This window comes from Dromiciops gliroides, chromosome 4 (assembly GCF_019393635.1).
Source record: "Dromiciops gliroides isolate mDroGli1 chromosome 4, mDroGli1.pri, whole genome shotgun sequence".
Taxonomy (NCBI): Eukaryota; Metazoa; Chordata; class Mammalia; order Microbiotheria; family Microbiotheriidae; genus Dromiciops; species Dromiciops gliroides.
The window spans coordinates 414,631,286-414,648,071 of NC_057864.1; positions in this window are offsets into that span (position 1 = coordinate 414,631,286).

The window sequence follows — 16,786 nt, forward strand, 5'->3', positions numbered from 1 at the left end:
CAGATCCTTTGACCACTTATCAATTGAGGAAATGTATTTTTATAAATTTGACTCAATTCTCTATATATCTGAGAAATGAGGCCTTTATCAGAGATACTTGTTTCAAAAATTATTTCCCAGTTTTCTCCTTTCCTTAAAATCTTGGTTACATTAGTTTTGTTTGTGCAAAAGCTTTTTAATTTTATATAATCAAAATTATTGATTTTACATTTTGTGTTGCTCTCTATAGCTTTGGTCTTAAATTCTTTCTCTGTCCATCAATCTGATAGATAAACTATACCATCTTCTTTTAATTTTCTTGTGATACTGCTCTTTATGTGTTTGTGAATCATTTATCCATTTTGACTATATTTTAGTTGTAGACAATTTTTGAAAGCATCTAGAATAACTATTAGATCCTGCTATTGTTTTTCTGTTTTCATTAAAGGAATAGCACCTTATGTAATCCAATGGTGATCATTTCAAAGGGCCAGTTTTCAAAGTATAAAATCTTATTCTCTTTAAAGTGTTTAAAATAAAGCCAATTTTGGCAGTTGGAAAAGATTTAAAAGCCTGATAAGATAACCTCTTGAGGTCACTTTTATCCAGGTGTATGTTGGCAAATATTTAACAACCAGCTCTCCTAAAAAGTAGAACACACTCATGAGTTTAATTTGACATTTCCTCTGTCACTTTCTTAAGTCTAGACAATCAGTAGAACAATAAATCAAGCCCTGATTTGGTGTCTGTGCTGATTTTGGAAGGTATACACATTCACACTGAAAATTTAACAACTGCCTCTTAGAAACCATAAGCTGGGTGAAGCACACAGAATACCCCTGCTTCTAGCTCCATGATTCTTTTATTTTTTGCCTGCAGTGATCATAATTGAGTCTTTGCCTATATGAACTGCTGGAATGATAAAAGTTACAATAGAATGTAAGTTTCCTGTGGTCAGGGACTATTTCATTTTTTGTCTTCACCTAACACAGCATCTAGAACATAGTAAGTGTTTAAGAATGCTATTTAATGTATGAATGAAGCAGTGTAGTGTTGTAGAGACCAAAGCTCTAATTCCAGTTCTTACTATAACTGCAAAAACTCAGGCAAGTTACTTAACTTGTCTATCCAACAAGGAACTTGGTTTCAATGATGTCTAAGGTCCCACTCCAGCTCTCATTCTATAATTCAAAGGCTTATTACCAATCAAGTGTTCTGTGGCTTAGGGAAGCAGCTGGAAGACAAGCCTAGTTACAGACAGCTGTTGGGAAGGGAGACTGAGAGGCATTTCACCCTGATGACAGAGCTCAGCTGATATTCTGCAGAGACTCCTAGCTTTCAGGATCTCTTATTCACTGAGCTTAAACCTGAAAGAACAAACCCCAAAGCTTGGAATGAATAACCAGCCCTGCCAACTAATAGAAATAAAAAGTCCCAATGGGAGAAATAATTTTTTTTTTTACATTTTCCTTTTCACTTATAATTTCAGCTTGAACTTGATACACTTCCCAGGGGGAGCAATGCCAATCTTTTCCTTTCAACTTAATTCTCAGTCTACTTCCTACATGGATCTGGTCGATCTGGATTTCTTCAGGATGCTGATGTGGGACATATCCTGTACTGTGTTGCTAGGGAGTTATGACTTAGTTCCGTATCTGAACTGGTCACTGTTTCACTTGGGATCCTGGCTATGCACTGTGGCAAAAAAAAATAGGAGCAAGAAGCTGGATTTGAGTCAGAAGACCTGGGGTTCAAATCCCAGCTCTGACACTTATGACCTGTGTGTGATTTGGGGGCAGTCACTTGATCTCTGTGAGCCTCCCTTTCCTTATCTGCAAAATAAGGATGATGACACTTATACTACCTACCCTGTGGGTTTGCTATGAAGAACATGTCTTTTCAACTTTAAAGTGCTACAGAAATGCAATCTGTTATTTAGCATTAAGCAACTACTTCCAATAGATTTAAACCCTCTTTCCTTCCCTCTTTCATCTGGAATTTCTTCATCTCAAAATAAGGCTGTAGTCTCATTCACTAGCTATTTTTGCCCAGAGGCCACTTTGACTTTTCCCCTGCAGTTGTTTTCTCTGCTAGGCTTTCTCCCCCCATCCCTTGTCTAGAGGGGAGTCTTGGGCTCACTCTGAGAGGGTCTTAGGTCTCTAAGACTTAGTTGGTTTCAAGGATAGGAGCCCATGTCGACCTCCTGCTGAGCTCCTCATGTCATATCGCAGCTTTGAGGCTACCTTTTTCTGACGTGCTGGATGGGGCATTGTGATGTCACTTTGTCATGTGTGACAAATCTCTGCAGCAACAGCAAAGTCTTACCCACAGACTGACAGGCTCACTCAGGCCACTGCATTCAACAGCTGTTACCTTTACCCATCAATGGCTACTCAAACTGCTGCCTATTGATCTTTGGCATAATACAGCACAGCTGAACTCATTAAAATATATTTGTCATGGAGCTGTAGTTTTCCATCTTGACCTTTTTTGCCCTCAGTTTTCATTTCTTCCCCCCCTTACTATTCCTCTCCTCTTTCTCCATCTCTCTACTGTTGTCAAAAGGCCTTTCAATTTAACTTTTTTATTTTTAAAAGTTGAAAAAATGATCACTTCTGGCCATACTTCAGACTCTCAGAATAGTAGATCAAAGGACTTATTTTTCCTAAGTGTCATTTAGATGCTATTTCCCATGTTCATCTACAGCTTTTCTTTCCCTTGGTCTTGTTTTAACCAGGGCCTAAGAGAGTGGTTCTTTATAGATGTAGGGCTAAGTCTTTGCATGAAGTAATTCCTCCCCAGTGAGATACCAGAACACTCTAGATTTGGTGTTAGATTCAAATACAATTTGTGATTAGGGGCAAATAGCTTTTACCTCTTTGGGCCTCACTTTCCTAATCTGTAAATTGTGTGGGTTTTATTAGTCAACTTATAAAAATACTTTTCATCTCTAAATCTGTAATCCTTTGACCCATCCTGAAGAGAAGGAAATGAATAGAGGAGGTAGAAGAGGGGTAACTTCCAGGTGGAGTGGCAGGGGGAAATTAAGGAACCACACAATTAAAGTGACTTCCCTACAACCCCGCAGTGAACATCAGAAATGGATTCTATTTCTAATTCACTAAGCTGCCATTAGTGAATCATTTCTGCTATAGAGGATTTCTGAATTCACAAATGAATCATGTTGAACTACAGAATCTGAGAGATGTTTTCCTTTGTTTTGTCTATAAAGACATAGTTACAGGCTTCCAGTCTTCCAGTCTTCCAAAGTTCAATTTATAATGAGTAGAGAATTGGAATCAATGATAGCTTCTCTGTAACAGTTTCTCTTTAGTTACACCTATCAGCAAGAATACAGTTACAATACATTTACTGTTGTTCTAGATTCAGATCAACTGTTTTACAAAATACAGTTAGGAAGCCCGACCCCAGCTCTGTTGCTGATTGATTGAATGAGCTTTAAAATAAGCAACATTCATCACTGGAGCTATTGTTATTTTTATTATTATTTACTTATCTATGCTAACTCACTTCAGTGATGAAAGGCATCTACTCTCACCAAAGAAATGAATTAGTCTGTTTGGAGATCTTCAAATATAGTGGGTCAAATAGTAGCTGACATTCATATAGTGTTTTACATATGTGTTCTTAATTGAGCTCCACAAATATGAGATAGTACAGGTATTGTTACCATCCGTATTTTGTAGATAGAGAAACTGAGGCTCAGAGATTCTGAATGATTTGCTCATGGCCATGCAGCTAATAGTCATCAAATCTTGGACTTCTTAACACTAGATCCAGTACTTTATCCATAACATGATGCTACTTCATGCAAACAACATTTGTTGAGCATCTACTATGTACACAGAGGACCATGCTATATGGTGGAGGAAATACAAGATTGTAAATTGCTTCTGTTGAGGCAGTTCCTCCAAGGAAATGGCATTTCTGTAGCTAATTCACATGAAGTCTTATTTACCCAAGAAATCCCAAGGAACTATGGCACATCATGGGATTGTGTGAAGCAGGGACAATGAGGGTAAACTTGGTTTTTTCAGTCTAAGTATCCCTGTATGCCAGAGGATGTGTTGTCAAGTGGGGATCAGGGTAGAAGAAAGCTCAAGAAGGATTATGAGTAATACAAGCTGGTGGCTATTCTGGAGATATTTTTGCCTTGACAAGGCTGTGGGGAATAACTGGATAGAACAGGAGACTGGTTGTATCAGTACTTCTCCCAGGGTTCTGTAGTTGCTCAATTTATTAAAGGGAGTCAGCTGAAGAGAAGAGAGCTGGTGAAAAAAAATGTCAGCCCAACCAACCTAGAAGCTATTTACTATGGAGTATGTAGGAGAGTATGGGAATGAATAACTAGGTTAAGACTTGTTTGCAGGTGACATAGGGTTCTTTTGTATTTCCTTTTATTTCATACTGTGTGTACTGCTTGACAGTCAACACCCTGGAAAGAGGTGCAGGGGCCTCTAGGGTACACACGGATCCCCAAATATCTTTGTGAGTACATGCTCTAGTCCCGTACTGCTCAGGAGAGGACGACTAAAGACCTAAGGATACCCTAGGAAAGAAGAGACTGTTTGGGATGTGTAGTCAAGAAATGGAAAGGGATAGGATGAATCTCTACTTGCATTGATTCCTCTTAGAGGCAGATTTGGCCTATGTGTTTCTCCTCAACATTGAACTATGATTCTTATTCTTTCAGAGGCTTTCATGTCACCCAAAATATCCAGCAGCAGTGGAGAGAAGGCCCATACGATTCTCAATTTGGGCCCAAGAAAACTCATGTATGAGCTTGTAGAGAGGAAAGAAAAAAGTAGAGAAAGAAACCAGATGGGACTTGGTCAGTGATGCTTCTAGCTTTAATTAAACATATTCCTCTGGTGGGCCTTCTATCTTAAAAAGAAAGACAGAAGGGAGGCAGAGACAGGAAAGATCATGACTTTGGTCCCTGAAATTTTTTTGAATGTTAACAATATTTCAGGTATGACCATAAGATAAAGTTCTTACACAATGAGCTTGTACCTAAGTGAGATGTATCAGATGATACTAAGGAGAAGGCAAGGCGATTTGCTTGGTGAGTCGTGGTGACATATAAGAGACACTCAGCTAAATCATTCTTGGCTAGGTTGTGGCTCCCCACCAAAGCCAAGTTCTCTATGGAAGGAATCAAAAACAGAGCTTCATGCAAGAGCCTTTGAGGAAAACTTAAAAAATAGTCCATAGTAAGTTTGGTTTCTGCGTAAAAAGATTCTAGGTGTGAAATGGAATTCAGAAAAACTACAGTGATGGCAGTGAAAGAATGAGGGCCTGCATATAGAATGAAGGGAAGCTAACATCTTTTTCCCCCCTGAAAACTGTCATAATACAGGGGAAAGAGTTTGCCTCCTACATTGGGCACTGACTGAGCAACTGGGAGCAAATCTTCTCACCTCTCACAACATGTTTCCCCATCTGTAAAATTGAAGCTAATGATACTTCCATTACTTATCTCACAGGGCTGCTATGAGGAAACTCTTTTTGCCACCCTAGGTAGATTCATAAATGTATTTTATTGATTCATTGCCCTATTCTTTTACTGAGATCTTTCCCTCATATAGGGTTTTTGTAGCCCAATGTTTTGTTGTTGTTTTTTTTTTTTAGTGAGGCAATTGGGGTTAAGTGACTTGCCCAGGGTCACACAGCTAGCAAGTGTTAAGTGTCTGAGGCCGGATTCAAACTCAGGTACTCCTGACTCCAGGGCCGGTGCTCTATCCACTGTACCACCTAGCTGCCCCGCCCAATGTTTTTATAGGGGAAATAAAAGCCTTCCTAGTAGAGGAAGGATGTGCTACTTCTTTGAAGCAAACTGATATCAGGGTGGTGATAGAGCTTTTAAGGATAATAGGTAACTTTCCACACTTCTAAAAGTATAAGTGGTACAAGCCAAATTACAAAGTTGCAAAAACTGAGGAAGACTCAGAGTTTTTTCATATTTAGAACTGAATGAATGAATAAAGAATTTATTGTGCTTACTATGTGCTAAGTACTGGAGAAACAAATAGAAAAATTCAAATATCTCTCATGGAGCTCACATTCCAATAAGGGAGATATCACATGGAAATGATTCAGTTTCAAGTCAGATGGACATTCCCATGGTCTGTATAGAGTGCAGAAGCAAAGCAGATGATAATGCCTCTTTTTATTTTATTTTATTTTTGGTGGGACAGTGAGGGTTAAGTGACTGTCCAAGGTCATACAACTAGTAAGTGGCAAGTGTCTGAGGCCAGATTTGAACTCAGGTACTCCTGAATTCAGGGCCGGTGCTTTATCCACTGTGCCACCTAGCTGTCCCGGTAATCTGAATATTTTCAATCCTTTGTCCTACTGTCCTTGCCCCCCCAAACACATCGATCTCAAATTAAGGGCCTAATATTAGGAAGGAGTTGGGGGGAGTAGTTTTCATTCTATTTATAATAGGAACCATGTTAAGGATATAAAGATAGCTTACAGTTTTGGCTATATGTGGCCACTGAATTTAATATTTTTCATTTCAGTCATTATATTCCTATATTTTTGTACTGTCAGCTCATCAGCCATACTGCCAACCTGTTTCAGACAATAAAACAGTTTAAAATGTCTTATCAGGGGGCATCTAGGTGGTGCAGTGGATAAAGCACCAGCCCTGGATTCAGGAGGATCTGAGTTCAAATCCAGCCTCAGACAGTTGACACTTGCTAGCTGTGTGACCCTGGGCAAGTTACTTAACCCCCATTGCCCTGCCCAAAATAAAATTAAAAAGATGAAAATGTCTTATCAACTACTTTTTCAGCCTATACCATAAAGATATAACTACTCAGGATCCCTGTTCTTCTACCAGCTTTTAAGAAAAATTATACTGTTCATCAACATTGAGTGTTGACCTACTGTGATGGACTATGTTCTTCTCACCAATGCAATGGTACAGAAGAGTTCCAGGGAACTCATGATGGAGGAGGATCTCCAAATCCAAGAAAAAAAAAGAAAGAAAGAACTGTGGAGTATAGATGCTGATTGAACCATATTATTTCTTTTGTTTTGGGTGCTGTTGTTGTTTTTTTTTTCTATTTTGAGGTTTTGCATCACTGCTCTGATTCTTTCTCTTGTAACAGGATTAATGCAGAAATAGGATTAATGTTATTATGTGTATATATATAAGTGTGTGTATATATCTATATATCTATATATCTATATGTATATGTATAGAGATATATAGATATAACCTATATCAGATTACCTGCTGTCTAGGGGAGGGGGGAGGGAGGGGAAGGAGGGAGAAAAATCTGAAATTGTAAAGCATGTATAAACAAAAGTTGAGAACTATCTTTACATGTAACGGAAAAAATAAAATGCCTCATACATTAAAAAAAAAAAGAAAAAAAAAGAAAAATTATACTGTTGAAACAAAGATTTTATGGCATCCTCATTCTAAATCCCAGTGGAGACACTGGGTAGATTCCATACCAAGATGGAATAGATTTTTTGTTATGTATCCAGAATGATGCTGGTAACAATTTTATCTTGATTCCCTCTGGTCCATGGCCCTTTTAAAATACAATGCTCCAAACTGAACAAAACATTCCAGATGTGGGCTGGAGATGATATTCAACCTAGACTCTTGTACTCTTCTTTGACTGAGTCTCTGGATCCAAGCAATCAACGAACAAGCCCCTACTATATATCAGGTGCTGAGGATATAGAGATAAAAATCAAAGAATCCTTGCCCTTAAAAGATTATATGTAAATATATATAAAATAAATATGTAAATGAATGGTTCTGAGAGGGGATGCTAGAAGCTGGGGGAAAGGGGTCAGAAAAGGTTTCCTAGAGAAGGATATGGGGTTTAAGCAGCATTTTGACAGGCTTTCTATGAGGAAGAAGGGAGGAAAGAGTGCATTTCAGGTATGGAGAATAACCTCAGAAATAAGTCTCAGAAAGGGAAGGTCAGGTGTGAAGAATAGTAGGAAGCTGTTTTGGTTGAACCACAGATAGAATGCAAGAAAGGGAGTAGTAACATGCAGTAAGACTGGAAAAGAAGGTTTGTGACTAGGTTGCGAAGTGATTTAAAACCCAAACAAAGGAGTTTATACTGGATTGTAGAGGCAATAGGGATCCCCTGAAGTTACTGAGTGGGTGAGGGATGGGGTCAGATCTGTGTTAAAGAAAATCACTTTGGCAAGTGTGGAGAATAGACTGTCTAGTTGCTTAGCTTCTCTTGTCTGAAAAAAAATGGGAATAATGTAATCTATTTCACATAGCTCACAGGGTTGTAGTGAGGGTCAATGGAAATGATGCATGGAAAAGGCACTTTGTAAGTGACATTCAAATGATGATGGTTGTAGGGGTTTTTTTGATCACACCTACTCTGCCTATGGGTGTCCTAGACAAATTCACCCAGTCACACAAGTTATCAGTCTGCATGATGTAGTGCCCAAGTTCCACCTATAAGTTAATCTCCAGTCCTCCCTTCTTCATTTTTCTACATTGGAATCCAATGGATTAGTTTGGGGTGACATGTCGAGTACTTCCTTTTTCTGCATATGAATCTAAACACTGACTTGGCTCTAGACTTTGGGAGAATTGGGACATAGGCAATGTTGTCATTGGTCAAATAAGTGAGTTGGATAGGATCATCTCTATGGCTGATTTTAGCTCTAAAGATTCTATGACTATTAGAACTGTCCACATCCTCTATGACCAGCAGTAAAAACAATCCACCTCCTGCCTCTATGTCGTGTAATGATCAGCTTCTTTATAAAGTAAGGAGGAAAAAAACCCCAAATAAACAAAAGAGAAAGCAGGACTGGGCAGAGGCCATTTTGGAAATGGACCACTGAAAAGCTAAGTGATGCTCCCTGCTCTCTATTCCTCCCAGCTTCTCTCACTATCCTTTCTTCCCTCACCTTACTCTTTATCCTCTCCCTCCCTCCTCTCCCTCCACCCCTTCCTCCCTTCCTAGACAGCCTGGGATTGAAATCTGTCTCCAGGCGGTGTGGCTGGGCAATGTGGCTTAATGGGGCAGCTGGTGAAGAGAGTGGAGCACATGTTTCCTTTACAGTTTTCATCTTCATACTTTACAGGACCAGCGACTGATTGATGGAATTTTTTTTAACATAGCTTTTTAGAGGCCTAAAGCCTCCCCTCCTCAGCCACACTGAACATATGTCCACATATTCCCCTGGGCAGTATTTTAATGTGTGTTTCCATGTGGCTGTATTTGTTTAGTGTGTACTCCCACTGATCTAATGGGACCTTTCCCATGACCCATCGCTTCCTTAAGTTTGCCACTTGCTGCTGTCAAACGGGAGAGTCTTTAACTAGGAAGGCTGCAGCTACAAATGAATGGCACTCCCTCCCTTGTGGACCCCCTCCCCACTCATTTTAGTGTTATAGACTGAAGCTTCTAGCCAATGCAGTTGAGCTGGGAATCTTCCCCTTGTAGTTTTTTTTTCCCCTTGTAGTTTTTAAAAGGTGTGTGCGGGAGGAGGTTGGAAAGGGAGGAGGGAAGAGAAAAAAGAAGAAAAAAAAGAGCCCAAACAGCTTCCATCTGTTACAATCCTGTGTCAATTTATCATAATACATTGTACTTGTAGAACTGCTTTCATCCCAGGCTCTCTGAGAGCTTTACAGATATTATCTCATTAACCCTGACAACCACTCTGTGTTAGGGGCCTTGTTTCAACCAGGTTGGTTCAGGTCAGCTACCAGGAAAGGCTTCCTGTCTATCTTGGTCTCCTCGGTCCCAGTCCCAGAACTGGCTGAATCTCTATACAATCACCTAGCCTCTTAGCCCTTCTGACACATTCTGTTTTCCTATTCTTTAATGCTAGGATTTTCTGCACCTTTGCACCTCAATTCTGTTCAAAATGCAGATTCTACATGGCTGTTATTGGGGTAGTTTCCTCGAGGAAATGACATTTCTGTAGCTACTTCCCATGGAATTGGCCCTTGGAGACCATATACACTCTTTTTTTTTTTTTTTTGACCATGTACACTCTTAAGTTGTCTCCTTTGCCCAAGAAATTCAAGCAACTCTGGCACCTTGTGCATTGTGTGGAGAAAGACCAAAGAGGATAAAATTGTTTGCAATATCAAATGGCTCTTTATGAGAGTGACTGTGTTGCTCAGTGGTCATCAGGGGTGGTGGAAGCTCAGGAAGGAGTGGGTACAATATATGCTGGCAACTTTTCTGTCAAAGATGGAAAGTAGAAGGATGGAGCCAGAGATTATCAGTTGATGTAGTCTGCTTTGAAAGGCAGGCAAGCCATAGTTTTTGAGTCTGATTTTCAGCTTCCTTTCTCATTTGGACATCAAGCTCTGCCTTGAAGTGGGGAAGGGGCAGATAGTATCCTACTTTAAAAGACTTTTTCTAGAAATTGAGGAAGCCTGAGAATGGGACTAATCAGTCTATAGAACCCTCTGGACCCTTTGAGAATTATTGGAGACATGAAATGTGAAGAAGGGTGAAGAAGGGGCCAGGTAGAACCAATAGCTATAACAACTTCTATCTGGCAAGTGTCAGTTATTGAGTTCTACTTTGTTCCATTTATCCCATGATTGGCTTCTGTGCTGAGCTCCCCTTTGCTTTAGCCCTAATCCAGCTCATCTAGTTCTCTTAGCCCCAGTCCCTAAGGAGATAAAAATCATGGAATCATTAGACCAATCAGCCAAGCAAAAATTAAACAGTGTCTTACCTCGAATAGTCTATAGCCTACTGAGGGACACAATATGTAAGCCCAAAAGTGGAATATGGGTGAATTGACCTATAGGAGCCATTCCTTGGAGCATGCTCAGATAGTCTCTGCCTGGTTTCAGTCCACCATGCAGAATATTGGGAGGGAAGGGAGAGGAGATTCTTTCTTTCCGGCTCTGTGCCAAACTAAATCTAGACATATACATTGGAGACAGGTTTTAAATGCCAAAGAGAAGTTTGTATTTAAATGCCAAAGAGAAGTTTGTATTCCTAGAGGTGAAAGGCAGTCACTAGAGTTTAATGAGCAGGGGAATGGCGTCGATAGGTCTTTGTTTTGGAATATCACTTTGGCAGCTGTGCAGAGGGTGGATTGGAGAAAGAAGAGTTGAGCTGGGGAGAACAAATAGGGGTCTCTCTCAGGTGAGAGGTGAGGAGGGCCTGAACTAGGGTGGTGTCTATATGAAAGTAGAGAGAAAGGTTTGGATGTGAGAAACGTACAGTAGGATTGACAAGACAAGAAGCAATTTCATTGTAGATTTAAAATTGAAAAGGAGTTGAGGCATCACGTAGTCAAATCTTATTTTACAGATGAGGAAACAGAAGCCCAGAGAGGTTTAGCAACTAGCTCAAGGTAACATAGCTAGTGAATGGAAACTTTGTGGTTCTGGCTCTGACCCTCAAGTTCTAGTGGAAACTGCCCCCTTCTGGCTCTAGATCTGTCTATTTGCTATACTGTGAACTCCTTGACCTTGAATCTTTTGAATCAGTCTCTCCTCTAGGTGATCCCTGTGCACATCAAGCTTCTGACAATTTTGCTAACAATCTCTCTTGTTCTGTCTGATTCATTCCTCCCCTTCTCAGTTTTATTTCTTCTCTTCCACTAGGCTAGAGGCTCTTCACCTGGGATGTGCAGGCACAGTTGTCTGGGGTCCATGAATTTGGAGGGGAAAAAGTTACACCTTTGTTTTCACTAACCTCTGAAGAAAATTGAGCATCTCTTCCAATTATTTAAAGACATTATTTTGAGAAGGGGTTCATAGACTTCACTAGCCTGCCAAAGGTGTTGCCAGTACAAAAACGGTAAAGGACACCCCCCCACAATCCGCTGTTGGCTATTCAGATATTCAGTCCATTTTTCTTCAGCACTGTTTTATCTTAGTTCATATTTTTTGATAGAAACCATCTCTTCCCCAAGATATAGCCATCTCTATTGCCTTCTTTCCTACCAGTCAATTAGCATTTTCAATTAGATTATTACTGTCTCCTGTCAGAGAAGCCACTTCATCTGTTTTCATCTCAGTTACTGTATCCGTCACAAAGAGATAACATTTCTGCTAATACTATCTTTTTAAAGCTGCAAAGTAGATGAGAAAATGACTAAGAACCAGTGTGAACTCCTGGGGACAAAGTCAATAAGTAATTAATGAGTTGCTGGTAGGATACATTCAGCAATCCAAGTCAACAAACATTCATTAATAGAATTGAAAAAGTGGGACTTGGAGTTAGGGGATCTGGGTTCATAATCTGCCACTTATTGCCAATGTGATATTGAGTAAGTCAATTAAAGCTTGCTGGAACTTAGTTTCCTCATCTGTGAAATTGAGGGGTTGGGCTGGATGACCTCTAAGACTTCTAGCTCTGAAGCTACAAGACTATGATCCAAAGTTCCTATTCTATGTGTGGTACTGTGGAAGGCAGAACTAAACATAGTCTCATGTCCTCAAGGAATTTATGTTCTACTGGTAGAGGGAAGAGGAATAGAACAGGTAGTATGCCCTGTGAACATTTCTCTCTATGTAACAAAGAGTAGTACTGCTCCCCTTTTGACCCCTTGGCTGGTATTTTCCCAGAACCCTCTGGCTTCAGCTTCTTAAATTGCAGAATGTTTAGGACTATATAGGAGTATGCCTATGTTTCTACATTGGGATATTTGGAAATCTAGAGGGGTTTGTTTATAGACTATATATAAACATGAATTTAATTGCTGGTGCTCTAAATGTGAGATCCTTGTCTAATGACCAAGAACTTGATAAAGTACTGTAGGAACTGAATCATATCAATATTGACATTCCTGCCATGAATGAAATAAGACATAAGGAAATCGCAGCTAAATGGAAAGATGGCTCAAAGATTTTCCTTGGAGAAGCAAATAAAGGCATCTGTGGGATTCTTTTTGTCCTTAGCCCAAAGGCAACAATAAATTTCATTCTATGTGATTCTTGGTCATCATGCCTTATAGAAGCATCATGAGTATCAACAAAAGAAGACCACCATGGAGCTAAATGTAGATTATATACCAGCATCTGCTGTATGCAGAGGATGAAGAGCTGGAGAAATTCTAGGAAGGACTTGACAAGATCCTATAAACCAAGCCAATGTGTATGTTGATACTCATCGAGTTCATCCAAAAAGGTAGAAAGAGGGGAGCACAACAAAAATATTTCAAAAAGTATGGTTTAGCTTTAAGAAATGAAAGTTATCAAAATCTTGTGGACTATTCAGAAGACTCATGCCTATATATCATGAATATTTCTTTAAGAAAAAGTTCGGAGTTATTGGATGTGCTGAGCACCGAACATTACAAAAAGTGAAAATATTTTAAACATACCCAGAATCACAGAATTTCACAGTTGGAAAGGACCTCAGTAGCCACATAGGACAGGAGCTGGACCTGTGATTTCATGAACTCTCTGAGGAGGGGACTCCTTCTACCAATGCAGGTCATCACTCTCTGTGGCTGCTTAGTGATGGGATTGGACCTATGATTTTGGTGGTTTATGTAACTCCCTGTTGAAGAAATTTGCTTTGGCAATGAAGGTTGGCACCTTCTCTGCAACTTATCATCTTAGAGTGTCTCATTCTCCATATTAGTCCAACATCATTCTGTCAGGAGGTGGGTAGCATTCTTCATTACTGGTCTTCTGGAATCATGATTGATCAGTACATTTATCATAGTTCTTAAGTCTTGCAGCTGGGCCACAGTGGATAGAACACTGGGCCTGGAATCAGGAAACAACTTCAAATCTGGTCTCCAACCCTTACTAGTTGTGTGACTTTGGGCAAGTCACTTAACTTCACTTTCTTAAGTTATAAAATGGGTATGATAATACCTATCACACAGGGTTGTTGTGAGGATGAAATGAGATAATATTTGTAAAAAGTGCTTAGGACTTGTTTACTTTTACAGTGTTGTTATAGTATAAATTGTTCTCCTGGTTCTGCATGCTTCACTCTGCATCTAGTTATACATGCCTTCCCAGGTTTTTCACTCTGCATCTAGTCATATATGTCTTCCCAGCTTTCTCTGAAACCATTTCTTCATTTCTTCCACCACATTCCATTATCTTCATATACCAAAGTTTTTCCAGCCATTCCCCAATTGAGAGGCATTCCATCTTTTTTTCTCTCCAATTCTTTGCTACTCCAAAAAGAGATGCTATGATGATTTTGTACATATGAGTCCATTTCCTCTGATCTTATTGGGGTTTAAACCTAGCAGAAAATGATGAAATTTCTACTTCAAAACTTCAGTAACTGATATAGTTTATGAGGAAGTGAAAATGGTATGAAAGAAGGCAAAGATGGAAAGATCAGATTTATCATCTACCAAATACTTTCACAAGTTGAAAGTATTGAGCAAGCTATTAATTTTTAAGATATCTGAAAAGGATAAGGATACCAAATAATTCGGGAGAAAATCAGAAATTTCCTTTATAGAGGACTTAGGATTTTCCAAGTCCTTCTTCATTTTCTACCAGCAACTCTGCTTGGTTTTGAATCTATGAACAACATGCCTCCTCTAAAGAAGCTCATTTTCTGAAAACTCATTATTATGAAGATTGACTCAGTTTTGATACTCAATACTTTCTCAGCATCCTCAGTTGCCTCTCCCCTAAGACTGCAAAGTTGGAGAGCAAACTGAGTGTCTTCCTCTCCCACGTTGATTTTTTCCCCCCACATTGATTTTTTTCTGAAGTCAGACTAGGCCATCTTTTGCCTCAATTCTTACCTAGTCTTTAGTTATTGAATTGGTATTGCCTCAGACAAACTGAGATTTGGGAAAGACCTTACCTTAAAAAGGCCAAGGTCTCTTGGTGTATTCAGGGCCATTGCCAGTCATCTTGACCTATGTTTTGCTACTGGACTCCCATGACTCTGGAGGAGAGAGGCTACTGACTTTGCACAGCTCTGACTCACTTAAATCCAATCCACTTGCAAGTCAAGACACCACTCTACTATGTCATTGATCCTCTTCCATCCCAAAGGACGAACAACAAGGAGGGTAGTATAATAAACTCATCTCAATGCCTTCCTTTATAGAAGGCTCAGAACTATCCAGGTAAGTCTTCATTTTCCATAAACTTCTCTCCTTGGTTTTGACTCCACATCCCCTGGTACCTCACCATCTTTTCAACTTTCTTTTGTGTATTTATTGTCTTCTCCCATTTGATTGTAAGTTCCTTGGGGGCAGAGACTATCTTTTCTTGTTTTTTTCCCCAATGCCTGTCACACAGTAGACACTTAATAAATTTTTATTGATTATTGGCTATTGAGATGGTATTATTACTTTCAGAAGGTGATAGAAAGACAAGAGTAAGTACTGATTCATAAAACCATTCTCTATTTTTTATACAATATTTATGAGAATGAGCTACACATATATCAAGTGTTTTGTTAATAAAAATATGTGACAGGAATAGTTAGGCTTTCAAAAATGATATTCCGAAGTAGACATTATTCATAATCAAGTAATTGTGTGAAAGGTATAAAGAAGACCAGATCTCACCTTGTTTATTCCATGATGATTATAAAAAAATTTTCACTTGGAAAAATGCAAAGCAGCATTGAGGCATGGTGGATTGAATATATGCATATTTATCAATAAATTAATTGTGATGGGGAAGGGGGAGCCTACAATATATGGCCAACAATGAAATACTATCCCAAAAGCATATGATTGGATAAGGAAAATCCTACACATTCCGAATGTGTAGCAAGGACAAGGGATAAGAGGTGGGTAATCAGAATGCTGGGCTGGTACTGGAGGAATGTGAAAAGAATACTACTTTGGGAAACTCCTCTCAGGAGGACTTGTGAGAGCACATGGATAAGAAATGTATGCGATGAGGTGGAGATGGTTTGCAATCTTTTTATTGGAGAGACTACTAACAACACAAAGCCTGCTTGGTAGAGTTGTAAAGGTACTGGATTGTGAGTCAGGGGACCTAGGCTGAACACCAGGTTCTGCCTGGCTCTGTTACTAGTGTGATATCAGGTATTTAACATTTCTAGGCTTTAGTTTCCTCTTCTGTGAAGTGAAGGGATTGGACAAGAGGACTTCTGATGTTCATTATGATTCTAATACTATAAACCATGACAGTATTGAAAGATAAAAGGAAATTGACTAAATTGTTTACTCTTCACCTGCACATTTACCCCAGTTGTTTAGAAATCAGATTTTAGAGAATAGGGAGAGCAGGGAGAAAATATTTTGTGTTTATGTGAAATATTCATTTCCCACTCTAAATATTTCAGAAGGCTCTCTACTTTCAGAAATGTCTTTGTTGTTGTTGTTGTTAGTAATGAGGATAGAGAGCACTACATGGAGCATGCAAGGAGCTGAGCTGAATTCCCTTTTGCCACTTTAGCTAGGTGAATCAGTGGATAGAGCTCTGGGCCTGGAGTCAGGAAGACCTGAGTTCAAATCTACCCTCAGACATACTATCTGTGTGATCTTGGGCAAGTCACTTAACCTCTGCCTCAGTTTCATCAAATATAAAATGGGGGTCATAATAGCACTTACCTTACAAGGTTGTTGTGAGAATCAAATGAGATGATATTTGTAAAGCACTTAATACAGTGCCTGACACATTGTGGACAGTTAATCAATACTTGTTCTTTTCCCACTTCAAGGGACACATCCTTAGCAATGAATGACTTTGGATGACTGGAAGCCAATCCTTTGGATCCTACATTGGGAACAGGATGTATATTAAAGCAGATTGATTTATTGAGCCAGGGAGAACTGCCTACTCAAGAGACTTCTAAGGAATTGACAACTTTCACTGTATCTTCTGAGAGAGTAC